This window comes from Podarcis raffonei, chromosome 3 (genome assembly GCF_027172205.1).
Source record: "Podarcis raffonei isolate rPodRaf1 chromosome 3, rPodRaf1.pri, whole genome shotgun sequence".
NCBI classification, from domain to species: domain Eukaryota; kingdom Metazoa; phylum Chordata; class Lepidosauria; order Squamata; family Lacertidae; genus Podarcis; species Podarcis raffonei.
Genome location: NC_070604.1, coordinates 31,496,955 through 31,516,761, shown reverse-complemented (window position 1 = coordinate 31,516,761; position 19,807 = coordinate 31,496,955). Strand labels below are relative to the sequence as shown.

The window sequence follows — 19,807 nt, the reverse complement described above, 5'->3', positions numbered from 1 at the left end:
TAAGCAAGATCATAGGGATATAAAAAACACATTAAGCAGACACTAACTCTACTTACCTGGGAGTAAATTGAATTGAATTCAATGCAACTTGCTCCCGAGCATACATGCTTACAAACGCACTTTGAGGCTACAAAGCCAATACACATTCACCTGGGAGTAAGCCTCATTGAACTTATTTGGTCTTATTCCTGAGTGGACATGCATAGGACTGCACTATTAGAGTTTTTCAAAGTATTCCTAAAATTAGAAAATTACAACAGGATTTATTGGGGCTGGGGGGGGGGGGATAGGATGGGCAATGTAACTACTGATTCTCTCCCAAAATAGGTACTTTCCAGATTTGTTGGGATATAATCAGCAAGCGTTTCCCTTGCTGGAAAGAACTGACGCTAAACTATTTTCTCCTTTAACTGACTTTGCTTTGGGATAAATCATCTTATTTCAAGCAAGTAAATTACAAATCCATAAGCAATGCTTTGAGAGCTTCTGTCACATTAAACTCAAATGGTTACTTTCTTGCAGTTAAAAACAATTTTCAAAAGTACTGGAAATGCTCATCGGCATCACATTAATAGGGGTCAAATACTTCTAACTAGCATTTCTGCTTCCACCAGAAAAGAAATGTGACGCAAACTAATTTCTTTCTTATAGCTCAGGTCTACTTCTCTAGAACATTCCCTTTCCACTGAACCATGTACCCCTTGAGAGAAGAGGACTCCGTCATTCTTAAATTTGCTTGTATGAGATGCACAGAAGCACCACAACCGCTAAGTGCAAAAGGCAACTGACATACTGAATTATCAACACACTAAAATTGAGAATCCCAGGGTCCTCTTCATGTCTCTCCTGCAAAAGAATTGTTTAGTGCCAGTTATACTATACAAAACACACATGTGACAGGGACCCTTCCCTGGAAGACTTCACAATCTACATCAAGACTGGAACTAGACCAAGATCTGAGAATTTATGAGGAACAGGCGCCATGAGGAGGGACATCCAGACAACTGAGGGGCAGGTGGGACAAGCCTAGGTTGGATTTTCCCTGATAAAAGGAGGGTGTTGACTACTCAGTCAGTTAAAGCCTTTTTTTGGATTGGCTTTCACCCAGACAGTCTGGAGCTTGCAAAAGCACATATATATGTATGCAACAGGCATGGGTCAGTCATACAAGCCTGAAAGCGGTTCTCAAAGACCAATAGGCAGGGCACTTCAAAGTCATAGCAGATTAACTGTTGTCACGGCTTTTCTTTTTTAGTGGCAGCAGGAAGCACTGACGGGACACTGGCAAGAACCCATGCAAGGCAAGCTTTATCACAATAATGGTTTACAGGATATTCCCTGTGCTCCCAACACTGTAGCTTAATTTCAAACACTGGAAGGTTCGAGCTCAAGATGGCGCCTTAAATTGCAGAATGTGTTGTTAATGTAAGGACTGGACTAGTGCACTGCCCAGTCCCTTTCATTGCAAGAAGAATTTGCACTGCCTGACATGCCCATTGGAAGCTTTTCTGTTGCTGCTGCCAATATTTCATGAAGACATATTATGGATAACAATGCTATAAACACAGACATGCCAGCAGGCTCCACTGACCTGAGCAGGACTTAATACTGAGTAAAATTACTCAATTACTGATGGGTTGTTTTCTTTTTTTTAATGATGTAAAGCGCTGTGGCACTTTTTTGTGTGTGTAAATAAAAAGCTGCATAGAAATCATTTAAAACAAACAAACAAACAAGTCTTGATGGCTGTGATCCTAAGTACAGATATGTTAAAATAGTTTCCACTGAAATTAGTGCTACTTATAAGAAGCAGATGAGCTTAAGCTAGAGATATATCCTCAAGAGAGATGCAAAGTCATCTAGCTGTTATGCGAACTCACAAGGAGAGGAGAGTGTTATTTCAGATGCTGACAGGCTACATTTTGCTGCTTATTCTGTCGTTAAATATGTTTGTATGGAAAGTTGTTTGAAAAGGACAAGTGGATTATTTTACACGTCATTCCCTAAGAAACTTGAAATGTCAAAGATCTTTTAAGAAGCTCAAGTATGTTGTCTCCATCAACTATCTAGCCAATTCAACCAGAAACAGTTTACAAGGGTTCATTGAAATTTCCTTCACAAACCCTAGATTTATAACTGTCTCTCTTATCAATATACACATCTGGAAGAAGTCAAGATCTGTGTTTTAAGAGGAAGGGGGGGGGACAAGAGGTTTTGACAAGACAGTTTGGAGAACAGCAGCTAGGAGTCTTTGTTTTGAAGTTAGCAGCAGCTTAATATTTATGCATTTGTACAGTGACCAGTCAAATATTAACTACCCTTAACACAAGTCTTGTGGGTACTGAATAACTTTAATGCTAGTATTCTTTTGTGGCACGGGACAGCTTGCATGCTCACAGTCACAAAAACACCACACATTTCTATTTCCTACAGCCCAAAGCAAAGGACTGTCACCTTTCAGAAAGCAGGGGGTGGGGGTGGGGTAGGGAAAGTGCCTTCAAGTACTGGCGTCTATAAGGGAAAGGAGTGGGGAACCTATATGCCTCTCCAACTCGCTCCAGCCAGCACGATCAACGGTCAGGAGTGATGGGAGTTGTAGTCCCAATAACATCGGGAGGGCCACAGGTTTCCTCCCACCCCGGGGGCAGGACGAAGTTGGAAGAAGAGCCGTTCGTCTCCCTAGTGAACCAAGTCTCTCTCTCTCAGGAAAGAGAGAAATGTAGGAGTTTGCCTCAACAACCACGAATCACGAAGCGGCAGCCAAAAACACCACAGCGTTGTTGCAAAATGAATTGAAACCAAGCACACACCGGGGTGGGGGTGGGATAAAAGCTGCTGCCAGGAATCCTGGAAGGCAGCCTGAGAAGGGTGTAAAGCTCTTTTCTCCCCGAACTGGCCACATTAATTCAAGTTGGCCCAGAGGCTTGTGAGAACACACCTCGCTCCATAGCGGTCAACCCCGCCTCGTCGTGTCTGGGCATCTCTCTTTTTTGCGCGAGGATACCTGCAAAAATGCAATGCCTCCGGTTCGAGTCCCGTGACCTGGCTGCGAAACCAAGGAAAGTTCCCCACTCGGTTCAAAGAGTCGCCTTGGCGAGGGAGAGGCTGGTCCAGAAAACAACCGAGCCGAGAGAGGACGAAGACCCCGCCAGCCCGCTCCAAAGCCCCCTTACCGGACTGGCGGCTGCTGCGCGCTCTTCTTCCCCGCTCTTCGCAGGGCGCGGTGGGGCCCCGAGACCGACCGGGAAGATGGGAGTTGCTTGCGACGGGCGAGTCCGCCTTTCGCTCGCTGGCTGGCTTCTGCTCCCTCGCTGCTGCAGCCGCGCCTCGGCGTCGGCGAGGAAGGGAGCCGGGCGAGGAGAGCGGGAAGGGCGAGGAGGCAGCGGCGGCGGCGGCAGCAGATGCAGCCTGAAAGGAAACGAGCGGCCCAAGCGAAGGGAGGGGAGGAGGAAGCGGAGGAAGATAGAGAGAAAGAAAAGTGCGTCTGAGAGACAGAAGTTGCCAGGCGCGTAAAAAGGGCCGTGCGCCCAGCAGCGCTCACTTCCCCATAGCGCGCACAGCCAAGCACTACCGCGCGCCGAGCCCTCGGGAGCCGCTCGCAGCCTCCGCGCTGGTTTACGCCCGACGGGGAAAAGAAGCCGCGCTCATATTGGATTAGGGGGCGGACCACGCGCGCCCCGGGAGGGGTAGCGGCTTAGCAAGGCGGCTCTCGGCTCCCGCGCGCCCGCTCCGCGTCGCCTTTTCCTCACCTGCCCTCCGTGTCTCCTCCGCCGCGGGAGGGCTCGCCTGCAGGGACCGGGCAGCGCGGCTCTGCCAAGCGGCCGGGCTGGGGCTCGGAGCGAGTTGGCGCCTCCCGCTGCTGCGCCGCGCTTGGTATCGCCCTCCACGCCCCGCAGATACCACGCTGCCCAGCCCGACGGCGGGGAGGAAGTTGCGAGGAAGTCCCGAGAAAAACAAAAGTGACTCGCTGCCGCCGCTCGAGCGGAGGGCGGAGGGGAGTTGGTGCGTCGCCGCTGCCCGCGTGGGAAAACAAATGTGCAAGGAAGCGGCCGGGCAGGGGCGGAGGGGGCGGCAGCGGGAGCTCGGCTCGCGCCCAGGAAGAAGCCCGGCTGCTTTCGACTCCGTGCAGAGGCAGCTGCGTTGCCTCGGAGTCCCAGCGCAAACGGCTGTAGCTTCCTCGCTCGTTAAGGTTGCCAGCTGGATAGCTCAGTTGGTTAGAGCACAGTGCTGATAGAGCCGAGGTTACAGGTTTGATCTCGTATTATGGGATAGCCGCTTACTCCTGCATTGCAGGGGTTGGACTGGATGATCCTTAGGGTCCCTTCCACTGTTCTATGATTCTATGTCAGTGCATGCCCTGTTACCCTCCTACTTGAATGAGGAAGGATTAATGACGCTTCTTTATTGAGCCGTGCCCGTTCAGTGTAAGGACGACGGTTTCAAGTTAACATTCTGCAAGGCAAATTAGAACAGAAACGGTTCTGCAGTGCAGCAGTAGCGATTAGCCTTTCTATTGCAGCTCACGTGCAACATCACACCCTCAGGTGTCGATAAGGATGGGAAATCTGTTGTCGTCATTCCTCCCCCCCTCCATATTTTTAACTCTCCACTCGCATCAGATCCAGCTACCATGGCCAGAGGTCAAGAATGATGGGAGCTGTAGCAGTCTAACACCATCTGCAGGGCACCAGGTTGAGGAAGGTACCACAGGCAATGACATATATCTTGGATGAGGATTGTACCCCATCCCTGATTTACATGTTTACTTCCCACTCCGCTCCACCTTGTTTCACCTTCCTTTTTTGAAAAAAAAAAGAAGCAGCCAAACAACAAAAGGGAAATGATAAGTTATGCAAGGGCAGTGTGTCCTGTTTTGCTACCCGAAGAAAACCAGGAAGGTGCCACGCCTTGGTCCACCCCTGCCCAAGCCTCCGTTACCTGGGTTGCACAGTGGTGGCAGCAGGTTCTGGTGAGATCCTGTGGAGTGCGTAAGATCGCATGAAATTTCTGGGAGATCTTGCAAGATCTCACACTGAAAGCCGCTGGTGCCACTGTCGCTTCTCTGCCAGCAACAGGGCGGATTGCGTGCCTCCTCTTGCCGTTTCGCCGCCTGAAGCAGCTGCCTCCATCCACTTCATGGGCGAGTTGGCCCTGAAATCATTAAGTTGAAACACATCAGGATGAAGACTAGCATGGTGGGTAGTCTTGGAACACTGGGGTTTACAGGGTGTTTATTGTGGGGTGCGGGTTCTTCCTGCATACACATTTTATTTTATATATTTTTGCAGAATCGTAGAATTGAAAGGGACCCTGAGGGTCATCCAGTCCAAAACTCTGCGATACAGGGATGCTGTCCACAGCCATCTCTGGGTGGACTCCAACCACCAACCTTCTGGTTAACAGTCAGGTGCACTGACCTGTTTTGCCACTGTAGCAGTATTTCTGCCCAGTTTAATCCCTAGACTTACAACTTTCCTGGGGAAAATCTCGTAAATTAAAAAAACCCAAAACCTGTTGCCAACCACTTGCCTGTGGTATCCAGACTTCCCTTAAAATATGAAGCTCCTGTCCAAAAGCTCTCTTAAGTTTAGCTGAGGATCAGAACTCAGATCTCCCTAGTTGTTAAGCAATACCCTATGGGGCTTCCAGAAGGGGGCTTAATATTGGTAAAGGGTTGGTCAGCTATTGAAAATGGGTGGTTGGCAACAGGTCTTTTTCTCAACTTAGGGTGCTTCCAGACTGTCACTCTTTTTGAGTGGGATTTGATAATATACTGGCAGAGTCAGGTTCTGCAGTTGTAGTTGATTGGGAGGTCTCGCACAACAAACTCTCTTTCTCAATAAATCAGACTTGTTATAACTGCACTAGAAAGTGTGAGGTAATACCTGCTTTGACACATTATCCTGCAAACGAATCAGAAGGAATTAAATAGCCACAGCATTTAAGCTCCCTGCAAACAAATCAGAATGAATAAACAGGTTACCTGGAAGCACCCCTAACTGTATTTTTCCTGGAAAGGGTAAATCTGGATTAAATTATGGGGGCAGGCAGGCTGGCAATTTGATGCTAAGAACACTGAATCAAAGAAGAGACACCTTAGCGTCTGACTGCATAAATCGGAGATCTGCACTAGCTGACAGTTTGATACAGGACCAAATTTAAGGTGTTACTATTAGTATATAAAAGCCCTCAACAGCTTGGAACTAGTTTACTTGAAGGATCACCTTACTGTATAGATAAATATATAGATGATATAGATATAGATGATACAGATATAGATCTGTTTGACTAGTTCAGTCACTGGAGCCAGCATATCTTTAGGCACCAGGCAAAAAATGTTATCACCCTGAGGAACCCCACATTGAAGGTGCCGTGAGGCTGCAGAGCACACCCCCCCAAGCATCACCCTTTGGAAATGTCCATCCAGGTAGGACTGGAACCTCCACAAAGTGGTGCCAACCACCCCTAACTTTAGGGGTGGACACCAGAAGGACACCTCAGGCAATAGTATCAAAAGCTGCTGAGAGGTCAAGGAGAATTAACAGTTACACATTTCCTCTGTCTCCCGCTCACATACTAGCGGACACAGGTGGTGCTGTGGGTTAAACCACTGAGCCTCTTGGGCTTGCCAATTGGAAGGTTTGTGGTTCGAATCCTGGCAACAGAGTGAGCTCCCATTTCTCTGTCTCAGCTTCTGCCAACCTAGCAGTTCGAAAGCATGTCAGTTCAAGTAGATAAATAAGTACCGCTGCAGCAGGAAGGTAAACAGTGTTTCTGGTTTCCATCATGGTGTCCTTTGCACCAGAAGCAGTTTAGTCATGCTGGCCACACGACCTGGAAAGCTGTCTGTGGACAAACGCCGGCTCCCTTGGCCTGAAAGCGAGATAAGTGCCGCAACCTCATAGTCACCTTTGAATGGACTCAAAAGTCCATTTACCTTTTAGCTTTACCTACTAGCAAATTCACATTGCTTAATTAAAGTGGATTTTGTGCGCCTGTGTAACAGACCCACTCCCCCCCATCAAAATCAGACTTTTTGCAGTAAGGAAAGTGATGGGAAAGTGTGGGATAACAATTGCTTTATACGTCATATAGCTCCCCTACAAACAAATCAGAATAAATGTTCACTAAACAGGTAATATTGTCTAACCTTCCCACAAACTTGTGCAAATGATGAATGCTCAATAAACAGGTTGTCTACAAGCTAACTCAGCCTCATATACGCAGGCTTGTTGTGAAGGCCTGCATACCTCCTTGCCGCACAGCCCTCAGTTGTGCTTTGGAATTGCAATAATCTTGTAAGGCAGGTCAGTAGCAGTCCTCTCTATACTTATCTAGGAAGCAGCACTCAGAAAGAAATATGGTATGATTTGTGCCCCTTCACCCTGCACACATTGCTGGCTTTCCTCTCTGGCAGCACAACCTACAATTTATTATAGCTGTTGTATGGACAGAAAGAGAACTTGAGGAGACTTTGCACAGGTCTGCGGGGCTTCAGGTGCACCTTGAAAGGCATGAAATCATCTAATGAAACTTCTGTCAGAAACAAATTTTATATAAAACCTGACATTTGTTAAGACCACCTCTCGGAAGGGGATGTTTGCTTTCAGTTGTTTATATGCACCCCAATAACCCCAGTCTCAGAAAATTTTCTTGTGCAAAAACTTTTTGTACAAATCCTAGACTAGTGGCACTCAGAGTAGACCCAACGAAGTTAATAGGTACAACTAAGATTAATGCTATTCTTTAAAATTAGCTGAATGCAACTCTTAATTGAAAAGTGTCTTCTTGCAAATTAATGCCCTCTTGCAAAATAATTTGGCATGTGGAGCATACATGCGACTATCAAAGAATCACTGGAGAGAATAATTTTCAAACTACACAAGCCAAACATCTGCACTATCCCTCATTTTCTAAAATTAGAGCAATCTAAACTGTTGTATATAATCAAGAGCACTCAGTACTAATATTGTGATTATTTGGCAGAAGTAGCTATAGCTAAGAGCTGTTCCTAGGAATTATGCCAAGACTAATCTTGAAAAGGAGAACTGTTTGGCTGTATACCATCAAGAGCCAGGGCAGAGGAAGGGGGGAAATGGAGGTTATGGAGCTTGGTTTGATTTTAATGAATTTCTAGGTTCTTTATTGTGTAACCATCAGAATTATTTTTTGAAAGTGTAGAAAACAGAGATACCACAAATGAAGCCTAATGCTATGGAGTAAGCTCCACTGACCCCATTAGGGCTTATTTTAAAATAAGTATACACCAAATCGGAGGAAAGTCATGTATTTAAAAGGGAAGATCATTATATAACCTTATTGTAGGAGCTACAGAGAAAAGAAACTGGCCACCTTCTCTAAGTTTTGTTCCAATACCTTCTTGTTATATTTCTTCTAGAGTTGTGAGTTGAAGCTGTTGGCAAGCCAGGATAATATCTGACAGATTAGCCAGCAGGGACCTCTCCATGAATGGCTCTTTGCCCATGTGCTTCCCAACAATGGTAATATTAATAGAATTTTGTTGTATGAACAAATGAGGTTGGATTTAGTCACTAGAAGAGCATGCTTTTCGGTTAAAGGCTCTTGGATCTATTGCTTGTTCTTCTTGTTATTAGTAATGTAAAATGCATGTCTTTTGGCTTTTCCTTCTTGTTTGTTTGATCCTGCATGTCCTTTTCTGAATTCTTACAGAACACACACACTGGCTAGTTGATGTGTGCAAGGAAAAGCGATTTCTTCTTGAATCCATAGATGGTGATCCATCACACCCACATGCTGCATGCATTGATCATGTGTCAACCACTGTTTCCATGGTAAACACTAAAGTATGAAGTGGAAGTGTATGTGTTCATGGGGGCGACACATGGCATGAACCACAGATATAGAAGAGTTACACATAATCCAGTTTCTGTTTGAGCATTGCTATACAGATTGCAGGAAATAATGTTTTGGGGAGTCCCTCTAATTCCAAATCTCTATAGCGCCCTGCCCCTTTTACAGTGGTACCTTGGGTTAGGTACTTAATTCGTTCCGGAGGTACGTTCTTAACCTGAAACTGCTCTTAACCTGAAGCACCACTTTAGCTAATGGGGCCTTCTGCTGCCACCGTGTGGCCAGAGCACAATTTCTGTTCTCACCCTGAAGCAAAGTTCTTAACCCGAGGTACTATTTCTGGGTTAGCAGAGTCTGTAACCTGAAGCGTATGTAACCTGAAGCGTATGTAACCCGAGGTACCACTGTATTTGACTAACCAGCTAATTCAGTTGCGAACTGAAGGAGTCACTATGGTTTAACAGAGCCAGCCACCTCTTCGTGTGCACTGGTCCATTGACTCCACACATGTGAACCAACTGGTCCTCCTATATTCACCAAAATAATTACAGTGCAACAGTCATCCTAGGCAGGCTTCATTTAAATGAGAGAGCCAAGCTGCTTTTTAAGAAATGTGCAGTATACGTAAAAACATACATGTATTTTCAAGCACGTGTATTGTACATTATTTGGCAACTGGTGTAGATTGTGGTTTCCTGCCAAACGTACAGTTAGCAGAAGACCTGGGTTTTGACCTCAAAAAGAATGAAATGGGGTTTTTTTTGGGGGGGGGTTGCCACTTTTTAATCACATCTTCACTACTACCGTCTGATCAAATTCTGCAATGATCATTCTTCCTCCTTTCAGATTGCTCATGCAAAATTCTTAAAGGAAGATACTCTGGGGGATTTCAAATGCATGCCAAGCGGCATCACCAGCTGAGGTAATCAACCCACTTTTAGTGCAATGAAGTCAAAAGCATTCATCTTTAATGGTGGTGTTTGGGGAAATCTCAAGGAAGTCTGTCCTAAAAGCACCATTTTCTTCTGCAGGACAATATTTTCCTGGAATAATAGAACTAGATGAGTATTCAGTGTAAATTAACAAAATGCCTGACATTTGTTGCTGGCAGATGCTGATACTTGAACCTTTGCCCATTTCAGTTCGGCTCTTCAGCACTTCCTGATCCCTCCGGATTGCTAACCTGGGCTTAGAGTGTACATAAATAGGTCTTTGAGATGCTAGTTGCATATGTGGATTTTTTGATCAGACAGCAAAGGTTGGTTTAGTGCAAGGAGAATTGGTGTCTAGCTGTAGTTTATCGGTTAAGCTAAAGGCAGGTGGGATTTCTGAATAGTTATTTGTTTGACAGCAGATGAGAAACAGCTAATGGGATTTTCATTTTTATTTCCCTTCAGCTCAAAATTTCCATCTGCAAGCAGAGACAAGCATGTTGTTTGGATGTAAATTCCACTGAAATGAATGGGGCTTGCTTACAACTGAATATGTTTAAGATCTGGTTACAGGAGCAGATGTGTTGTGTTTATTTCTCCTCCCCCAGAAAACCAGCTGCTTCTCACGGCAAGTTAAATATGCATGATAGTGAATTAGTTAACGGTAGAGTCTCAATGGGTCTTATTATCGTATCATACCTGAAGCACATCTCTACAAACTCCCAAAGATTCTGTGAGGATTCACCAAATGTTAACAGATCCATGTTAAGCTGTAATGTTTTTAGTTAACTCCACATTATCCACAACGTAAAAGACTGTCAGTCAGAAAATACAGTGTTCGTGGTAATGCTTTATAGTGCACAGTTGCCTTCCTGAGAATGTCTGCCTGCCTCATTTCCCTCCCCAAGTTCTCAGAATAGCCACCGTTGTGTATTTTTTCATGCACCCAGCATGACACACGTGAGATACAGACTTGCACAGCTAGACAAAGAAAATAGGTTGCATTTCAGTCCCGACTTTTGTGTGAAAGTGCCCCGGGGGACACTGTCATGCGGAAGTATGAATATATGATAAGACCAAGCCATAAAGTTGCTCACAAAAAAGAAAAAGAAAAATGCTTTTCAGTTCAGTGATAAGAAATTGTGACAGTATTGAAAATAGAAAGTATGCCCATCCCTAAGGGCTTTTGTAAGATAACACAACAAACACATTCTGATAAAAACCATCAGTGCTGAGTAATGCTTGACGCTGCCATTCCAATTCACTCATAAGCTGGTCTGGAAACAAAATAGCATGGCTGGGCTCCATTCTCCAATTTGTAGGTATAAACTTGGGCTAATCTGAAATCATGAGTATCTGCAGGGGGAATGGGCAACAGAGGGCACCTGCCCTGCCTCACTGGAATCATATATAAACACAGAGATACACTACGGTTGCCAGATTTTTTTCAATGAATCCGGGGACACATTTTTTTTAAAAAAAAATTGGAAGCTGAGTAGTAGCAACAGGGAGTCAGTAGTGGGGATTGTGAGGCAAAAGACCCTGGGCCCAAGCACACATGCATATTGTATAAAGGTGCAAAGCCCTTCTTTCGCACCCTGTGAAACATAAATGCGCAGAGTTTTTTAAAAACTGGGCAACGGTGTGCTGCCCACCTGTGACTCCCGAGCCTTCCCCAATCTCCTGCCCCCTTCCCCCTTTGTTTTGACAGATCGGGCTTGGGAGTCGCGGGCAGTCGTTGTCCAGGAGGGGCGCAAGGTGTGCGGTTTCTCTGCCAGGCAAGGTGCAAAGCCCTTCTTTTGCACCCTGTGAAACATAAATGCACAGAGTTTTAAAAAAACTGGGCAACAGTCACCAGCCCGCAACTCCCGAGTCTCCCCTGATCAGTCAAAACAAAGAGGGCAGGGGGCAGGAGGCAGGAGATCTGTACCGCCGGACGTCCCCTGTTCCCCTTCGGCAGTGGCGGCAGTCAGCAGCCCGGAGTCAGCCTGGTAGTGCAGTTGGCTCTGGCTGGCTTCAGGAGCTGCTCACTGCTGTGGTGTCTGCCATTTTTCCTCACCAGAAGAAAAAATGGCAGGCGCCACGGCAGCGGGCAGCAAGCAGCTCCTGAAACCAGCCAAAGCCAACTGCGCTACCAGCCTGGCTCCGGGCTGCTGAGGCTGTCGCTGCCATGCTTCCTGGGGACAGATTTGCAAATCTGGGGACATTCCGGGGATGGAATTTGTCCAGGGACAAATCTGGGGACTGTCCCCGGGAACCGGGGACATCTGGCAACCCTAAGATACACACACTCACAGCCAGCCAACAAGAGGTTTAGAGTGAGCTCTGAGACCACTTCTATTGAGAGCGGGTGCCAGACAGGCTCTCTGCACTTTTCTGGAGAAAAGCCTTCCTGGGCCAGCAAGGAGCTGAGATGTAAGCCACTGCTTCTGATCTAATGATGCTGCTTCTGCAAATGTTCAAATGAAATAAACAAAGGAGTTGTGCTGGCTCTTGGTGATCAGGTGAGGAGCGTCAAGCTGCTGGAGGACCAGCCCTGCTTTATGAGGGGCGGGTGAGTGTTGGCCAAGAGTAGAAGCCAAAAGTAACCCAGCAGAAGAGAAATCAAAAGTGCCGATGAGGCTCTCAGGAAATGGGTAGCGAAAATCCTTTTTGCTGAGCAGCAGAAGCTTATTGCTTCTGTTTCGAATGGTTGAAAGAAAGGCACAAAGGTGATATGTATAAGGTTGCTAGAGAAAGCAAAGAAGCAGAACTGTTTTTATTTGCTTAGCTGCGGATGTTTTCAACTGCTTCAGAACCCCTGCCCTCCAAATTATTTCTGTAAAGACGCACGTCTGAAATGGCTGTCTCTGCTTGTAGGTGGCAAACTGGGTTAGCCATTTGTTTTTTGTCCCAAGGCTTGGGTTTGGAGGGTGCCTTTTCCAGAGTAATGTTCGTAGGAGGCAGCTTCCTCTTTCTTTCTCTTCTAAATCATTTCATTAAAAGATGCCACCAGGGGGGTGGGGGGAAGATACCAGTTTTGGCCCCTTCTCCCTGAAATGGCTGCTCCTATTTCTGGAGGCCTTGAAGCCATGCCTACTTGGAGGGGTAACAGGAATCCATAACTAGCAGAAACCAAGTGCAGAAATGTGAGGTGGATGGAGGGGAGGGGAGTAAACATCCTTAGCTTCCAGCATTGGTTGTTTTGTTTTTTACGAGCTGAGTGACAAAATGCCTGGGATTTTTTGAGACCTGTTTATATGCTTTATGGCAATGGCTGCTGGGCTTTATAGGGCAACTTAGCTTTTACAACATTTCTATGTGTGGCTCCTGAAGCATGGAGAAGAAAATAAAGAGCCTGGCTAGATGCTGCTGTCCAGCTCCAGCTCCCTCCTTCTCCAACTGTTCTCCAACTGTCACCCCAAGGGTTTTCTGAGGGGATGGAGAAGAAGTGTTTGCAGTGGTCTTTCTCATTTTAACTTGTAACTTTTTTTTAAGTGCTTCTTGTCATAATAACCTTATGTTAACTACTTTGTGAGGTTTGCCTGCAAAGTAGCTTGTGAATACCATAAACAATCGAACGTGTAATGGAAAGTTAGGAGATATGAAGAGCCAAATATGTGAGGGCAGAGGAAATGCAAGGTACACAGAGATTAGGAAATTGATCTGAGGGCTGTGTGAGATCTACGGGTTGTAGGCTGTGCCAATCTTTTTTCCGTTTTGACTTTCACTTCAAACGTGGCATATTTGATGCAGCCCAACAAATTATGAGAAGAAATCCACAGCACTGAACATTTGCTTTGTTCCAATTCCTGTTGGTGCCCTTTTGCTTCCTTGGATCCTGCCATTTTGCATCTTCTTTTCCCTCATTGATAGTTGTGGACCTTCTGGTCCATGACTTCAACAAGCCAGACAAAGCATTGTGACATCATCAGCAAAATAATTTGATTTCCTCCAGCCCAGAGGTGGATTTAGGGGCTCATGATTGGTTCACCCACACTGAGTGGCACCAAGGCGAGACGGTGCCGCATGGGGTGCAGTGTTACATATAGTTTCATATAGTAGTTTCATATAGTTGGAGATACGGCATCCCTTACAGCCTAATAGAAAGGTAGAAAAGAATAAAGAATCTCTTCAAATTCAGTCTTGGGATTCTCCAACACCATAGCAGAGACCTCCTCTGCCAGCTCAGTCAGGGACTGACTCAGTACACCAACAAGATCTTGCTTCTGTCCCTGCTTCCCAACACCAAGTACAAACTCTTGAATTCAGCTTCCTGATGGATTGGCCTCCTGGTGAGAACGATGGAAATTTTATGGATCACTGCTACGCCCCTTCCCTCTCCTCCTGACCTTGACTGCTGCTGCACTGAATACTCAGGTGGGCTCAACTGGGAAGGTCAGAAACCCCAGGTCTCAATAATACACACCAGATCAGCCACTTCACCACAATCAAACCAAACTGGTTGCACTGCTGTGTTTATGGATCACTTAATCCAAGCAACCTTGGACACCCCGAATAAAATAAAGCATGCCAAAACCTCAAAAACATGTTGCGGTGTTCTCTGTTTCAGCTGGTTTCCACACAGGATCAGGCAGGCAACAGACAACAGTTTCATTCACAGTTGACTTGCCTTACCGTGTATCACACAAATATTAGAAAACATCAGGCCAGCTCATAGCTTATATGCAAATCTGCTGAAAGATCCCATTGTGTCATGAGTGATGCTAGGTATCATATTTAACATCAAATAATATTCACATAGCTCAGTGCCTTTTATGCACCGTCTATGGATTGCCCTCTGATTGTGTTGGCTGACAGGCAGGAAGAAAAGAATAATAATAAAAAGTTGCTAGATGGGTATCTCCCAAATCCTTAGCTGCATTGCTTTTTCATATTAAGTGCTGGGTGACACCTGTTTTGTATCCATTTAATGAACATGGCACCAAAGTATCTGAATAGAATGCAGACTCTGGTTATCTCTCCCATGTAAGCGTATCGTCACAGAATGCAATTTTGCTTGCATTCGGCAAAGATTCCACAGTGACAGCAAAAAGAAAAACCAACTGCGATAGAAAATAGTGTTATCTTTGAAATGAAAAATAAATATGAGGCGTGAAATAGATATTGTTCCAATTTGCCTTCCCAACCAAGACTTACTGCATGACTTCCACCAGCTCACTTAACTGGTGTGTCACTAAAAAAGGGATAGCAATCTTTCAGGCTGTAATCCTTGCATCTACTTTCCTGGGAGTAAGCCACACTGAACTCAAAGGGGCTTCCTCCTGAGTAGCTATGCATACAATTGGACTGCCTGTAATTCACTAGGACCATAACCTGAAACTAATTTTGCAAAGGCCACTTTTAGGACAGGGTGACCGGCATCCCCTTCCCATCAAAGGAACTGTAAAAAGTAAACAAGTTCAGTTGGCCTGATGTTCATTCTGTCCACACACCACTTTTGTCTTCAAGTTGAATGTGGCTGTGTACACATCATACATTGATAGCATATGGCTCCCCTCCCCCTCATCAAGAATCCTGTTTATTAAGAGTGCCTGGAATGGTAGCTCTGTAGTCAATAAACCACAGTTCCCAGGATTCTTTGAGGGAAGCCATGTGCTTTCATTTTTTTTTTATAAATGTTTATTAATGTTTTACAAAACATACACCACATATAACAAAATAAAAACAAAAAACAACAGACAAAAAATACACACTTAACAAGAAAAAGAAGAAAAAGAAAAAGAAAGTTCCACTTTTAGATTTCAAAATTCCATATCCCTCTTTCCTGACCTCCTCACATCTCCCTTTTTTTGTATTCCTCTTTATTCCGTCAAATTCAGCAAATTCTAACCCTTTTTCCAACCTTGTTTATATTTGTATGTTTCCACTTATTATGTCTCTAATTTCCCTTATCTTAATCCTTTACTCCACCTTATATACTTTGACATAATATTATTCTAGTCATACCCCTCCTTTTTTAAAAAAATTCTTCTTTTCATAGCTCTTTTAACCATATCCCAAATGCCATGTTACCTTCACAACCCACATCATTTTAACATTCAAACATTTTACAATATCTTTGTAGATAATTCTTAAACTTTTTCCAATCCTCTTCCATCAATTCTTCTCCCTGGTCACGGATTCTGCCAGTCATTTCTGCCATCTCCATGTAGTCAATCACTTGCATCTGCCACTCTTCCACGGTGGGTAGATCTTGTGTCTTCCAATACTTAGCGAGAAGTATTCTTGCTGCTGTTGTTGCATACATAAAAAATGTTCTATCTTTCTTTGGCACCAATTGGCCGACTATGCCCAAAAGGAAGGCCTCTGGTTTCTTAGGAAAGGTAAATTTAAATACCTTCTTCAGTTCATTATATATCATTTCCCAGTAAGCCTTAACCCTTGGGCACGTCCACCAAAAATGAAAGAATGTTCCCTCAGCTTCTTTACATTTCCAGCACTTCTTGTCAGGCAGGTGATAAATTTTTGCAAGCTTAACTGGGGTCATGTACCACCTGTAAATCATTTTCATAATATTCTCCTTTAAGGCATTACATGCCGTAAACTTCATACCGGTGGTCCACAACTGCTCCCAGTCAGCAAACATAATGTTATGACCTATGTCCTGCGCCCATTTAATCATCGCTGATTTAACCGTTTCAGCCTGTGTGTTCCACTTTAACAGCAAGTTATACATCTTTGACAAAATCTTAGTTTTTGGTTCTAACAATTCTGTTTCCAATTTTGATTTCTCCACCTGGAAGCCAATTTTTTTGTCCAAATTATAGGCCTCTCTTATTTGATAATAATGAAGCCAATCTCGCACTTTATCTTTTAATTTCTCAAAACTCTGCAATTTCAATTTGTCACCTTCTTGCTCCAAAATTTCCCAATATTTTGGCCATTTGGCCTCCATATTGAGCTTTTTCTGAGACTTAGCTTCCATAGGCGACAGCCACCTTGGTGTTTTGGCCATGTGCTTTCAATGTATAGTGTGCATCCAGTTCCTCTGCTCCATTTGCAATTGTTGGCTCCTTTAATATTTAGTGTGACCAGGTTATTCTGAGCTTTGTAGGCTCGTATAATGCTCAGGCACAAGTCCACTTTTACTTGAGCTCTGTTTGGCCTGAAACTGCTTTCCCGATAGCAAGATTAATTTCCTATTTATTATCAAAACAAGAAAAGAAAAGAGGAAGGGGAAAAAAACAGTCTGAAGCGATAAGATTCCAAGAATCAAAGCATTTGGCAGAAAGAGTTCCTTTGCTTGTTTTCACACAGATCCTGTTATGGCTGACTGATTCTCATGTAGCATCATTTTTTTTATAACTGTGCAAGCATGAAGTAGCCATTTATACTTCAACCTTGCAAATAGGATAAAAATGTTTACTAGCTCAAATACCAGAGAGAGGGAGAGAGCGAGAACAATCCACTAGTGCCAAAGCAAACGCTCACTCTATTCACCCACTATTTTGCCCTGACCAGGACTGCACCCTCAGCCCAATTCTAAAGCTTATCCTGTGCTCAAAATAGCACAGAAGTCCCACTGCTGTTTGTGTCATACACATGACCACCCACTTAGCTGTTCTCTCACCATCTTACATCATTGCTGCAGTCTTATTATCTCAGCTGCGGTCATTCTTTTTTTCCACTGCTACATTCTACGCTGCTCTCAATCACTTCTGTAAGTCACGCTCAGCCACTTTGGGTGCTTTCAGGCTGTTGCTATTTTCTGGTAAGATTTGGCCTCAGTAAATAACACCTCAAAAACTCAGTAAATTACCCTGCAAATGCATGGGAGACTGTTTGCTCTTCCTGCTTTGTTTCTGTTTGCACTGGCTCAGCCTCTCCTGCACTGCGCATGCCCCCTTAAACATAACCGTAGTTCATGGGATGTTGGATAGGTTTAAATATCTTCTTTTGATTCAATATGGTAGGGTTCCTAGGGACCAAATAAGCTTGTCTTGGAAGATGGATTTGGCCTTGCCTACCATACCTTTCCACCTACAGTTCCAATGAAAAGTGTTCCTGCAGCTGTTTTCGTTTGGTGCTGCAAACAGAATAGGTTGGACTAGAAAGAGTAGATTGACTTGAGAAACTTTATTAGAGTTGTTCTTCAGTTGGAAAGATGATTTCATAAAAATCAATGACAGTGAGGTAATTATATCTAGCAATCTTATACTGCGGAGATGCTATAAATGTTCAGATGATTATGACACATATATTAATCACAACTAGGGAAGAAAGGAGCTGCCAATTCAGTTCTCTCTGTTTCTTATATTTTCAATCTTAAATTCAGTTCTTTGCATTTCTGCACCAATTTGCAATTATTATTTTTTAAAGAACACCTCCTGAAAATTCTTCAGCATTTTACTGCGAATTTCTCCCAATAAACTCATTTTGTATGTTGTTTAGACAAATGGACACAATCGCTAGCAATTTGTCCTAATATAATGCATTTCTATGTGTTATTTGCAGAAACATATGCATTTCTGTGTGCAATATGTGCATTTTTGTAAACACTCGTTGGTTGGAGAATTGCATCTCAAAATTTGGTGACATGCAAATTTCAAAGGATGGCTGTGTTTAGGCTCTCATATTGTTTCAGGATGTGTGAATTTGATACATTTGGCTTTAAATGTGAACTTAATTGACGTTCTCCATCATTCCTAGTCACAACACATATTTTTTATAACATTTTGTAATTTTTATAGTTGAACCTTGAATATATGCAAAAGGGGGTCTTTAGATCGGGCTGAATTGTACTCCCTTAACAGCACCCCATACATCTTGTTCCCTCTCACTAAGACCCAAAACCTCACCAGAAGAATGAGAAGATTTCAAAAAAGGGCAAAGAAAAAGAAATTGGACATCTCTTGGTCTTGGGACAGTAAAATGGAACGGCTCCCAGCATGAGAGAGTGAGGCGGCTGGAAAGGCAATAGTGCAGTATGCAGGTGCTGGCGATGAGGGAAGCAAACGGTAGCTCACTCCCTTTCTACTGTGTGGAAAATCCAAGCGTGTGCCAAGCGTACATCAATTCACATTAGGTAAAAGCACTGCAGTCCATAAGAGCAAGTGGGGAAAAAGCAGCAGCAAGCTTCAGCAGCCTGAATAATTTATTCAAAGACCTATTTTTTTAAAAAACCTATCGGAGGATGGAGTTAGGGGGGAAAGTATAATTTCAGGATAATTATAGCATGAGGCAGAAGAACACTCAGATCTAAGGAAGATATATTACCCATAAAGAGAAAGCATAATGGAATAGACATGCCTCTTTCGGAAATAAGGACCTACCTTAGGACCAGGATAAAAGTTAAAATACAACTGTATGGAACAGTCTCCCAACTTCATTTTTTTATTAAAAAAAAAAATTAGAAGGGGAGGCGCAACTTAATTATCTACAGGAATCCTAGGGCATGATAGTTTTTCTACCCAGTGATTGGAGGGAGGAGGGAGAAACAGGATTGTCACACATCTGATTTGGGTCAGGAGAAGCCTTGGGTCTTTCAGCAGTGTGCCTGGTTGGTCCCGTGATGGTTAGCAGATAGGGTGGGAGCCTTAAAGGTAAAAGTAAAGGGACCCCTGATAGTTAAGTCCAGTCGTGAGCGACTCTGGAGTTGCGGCACTCATCTCGCTTTACAGGCCGAGGGAGCTGACGTTTGTCAGCTTCTTCAGACAGTTTTTCCGGGTCATGTGGCCAGCATGACTAAGCCGCTTCTGGCAAAGCCAGAGCAGTGCATGGAAACACTGTTTACCTTCCCTCTGGAGTGGTACCTATTTATCTACGTGCACTGCGTGCTTTCGAACTGCTAGGTAGGCAGGAGCTGGGACCGAACAACGGGAGCTCACCCCGTTGCAGGGCTTCAAACCACCGACCTTCTGATTGGCAAGTCCAAGCGGCACAGTGGTTTAAACAACAGTGCCACCCACATCCAGGGTGGGAGCCTTACTCTGCTTGTTAGTCTCCTCAGCTTCCTTCATGTTTAAGCAGGAGGCCTTCCACCATAACACTTGGGCCAACAACACATATTTTGCTGCCTGAGGCAGAACAGCATGGCCCCT

General features: G+C 44.4%; 1 protein-coding gene and 1 long non-coding RNA gene across 2 annotated transcripts in view; one reads left to right on the top strand and one right to left on the bottom strand.

Annotated features, from left to right (window-relative positions):
- The window catches only part of HPCAL1 (hippocalcin like 1), an 83,274-nt gene extending 79,993 nt beyond the window's left edge, over positions 1-3,281 (bottom strand). Inside the window, exon 1 of the mRNA XM_053380982.1 lies at positions 3,174-3,281. The gene's annotated coding sequence lies outside the window, so the exon portion shown is untranslated. The remainder of the gene's footprint in view (positions 1-3,173) is intronic.
- Positions 3,282-7,187: 3,906 nt separating this feature from the next.
- LOC128411618 (uncharacterized) lies at positions 7,188-11,279 on the top strand. Its single transcript, XR_008329846.1, has 3 exons — positions 7,188-8,501; positions 9,679-9,754; positions 10,230-11,279. It is a non-coding gene; the product is annotated as an uncharacterized LOC128411618 (long non-coding RNA).
- Positions 11,280-19,807: the final 8,528 nt, after the last annotated feature.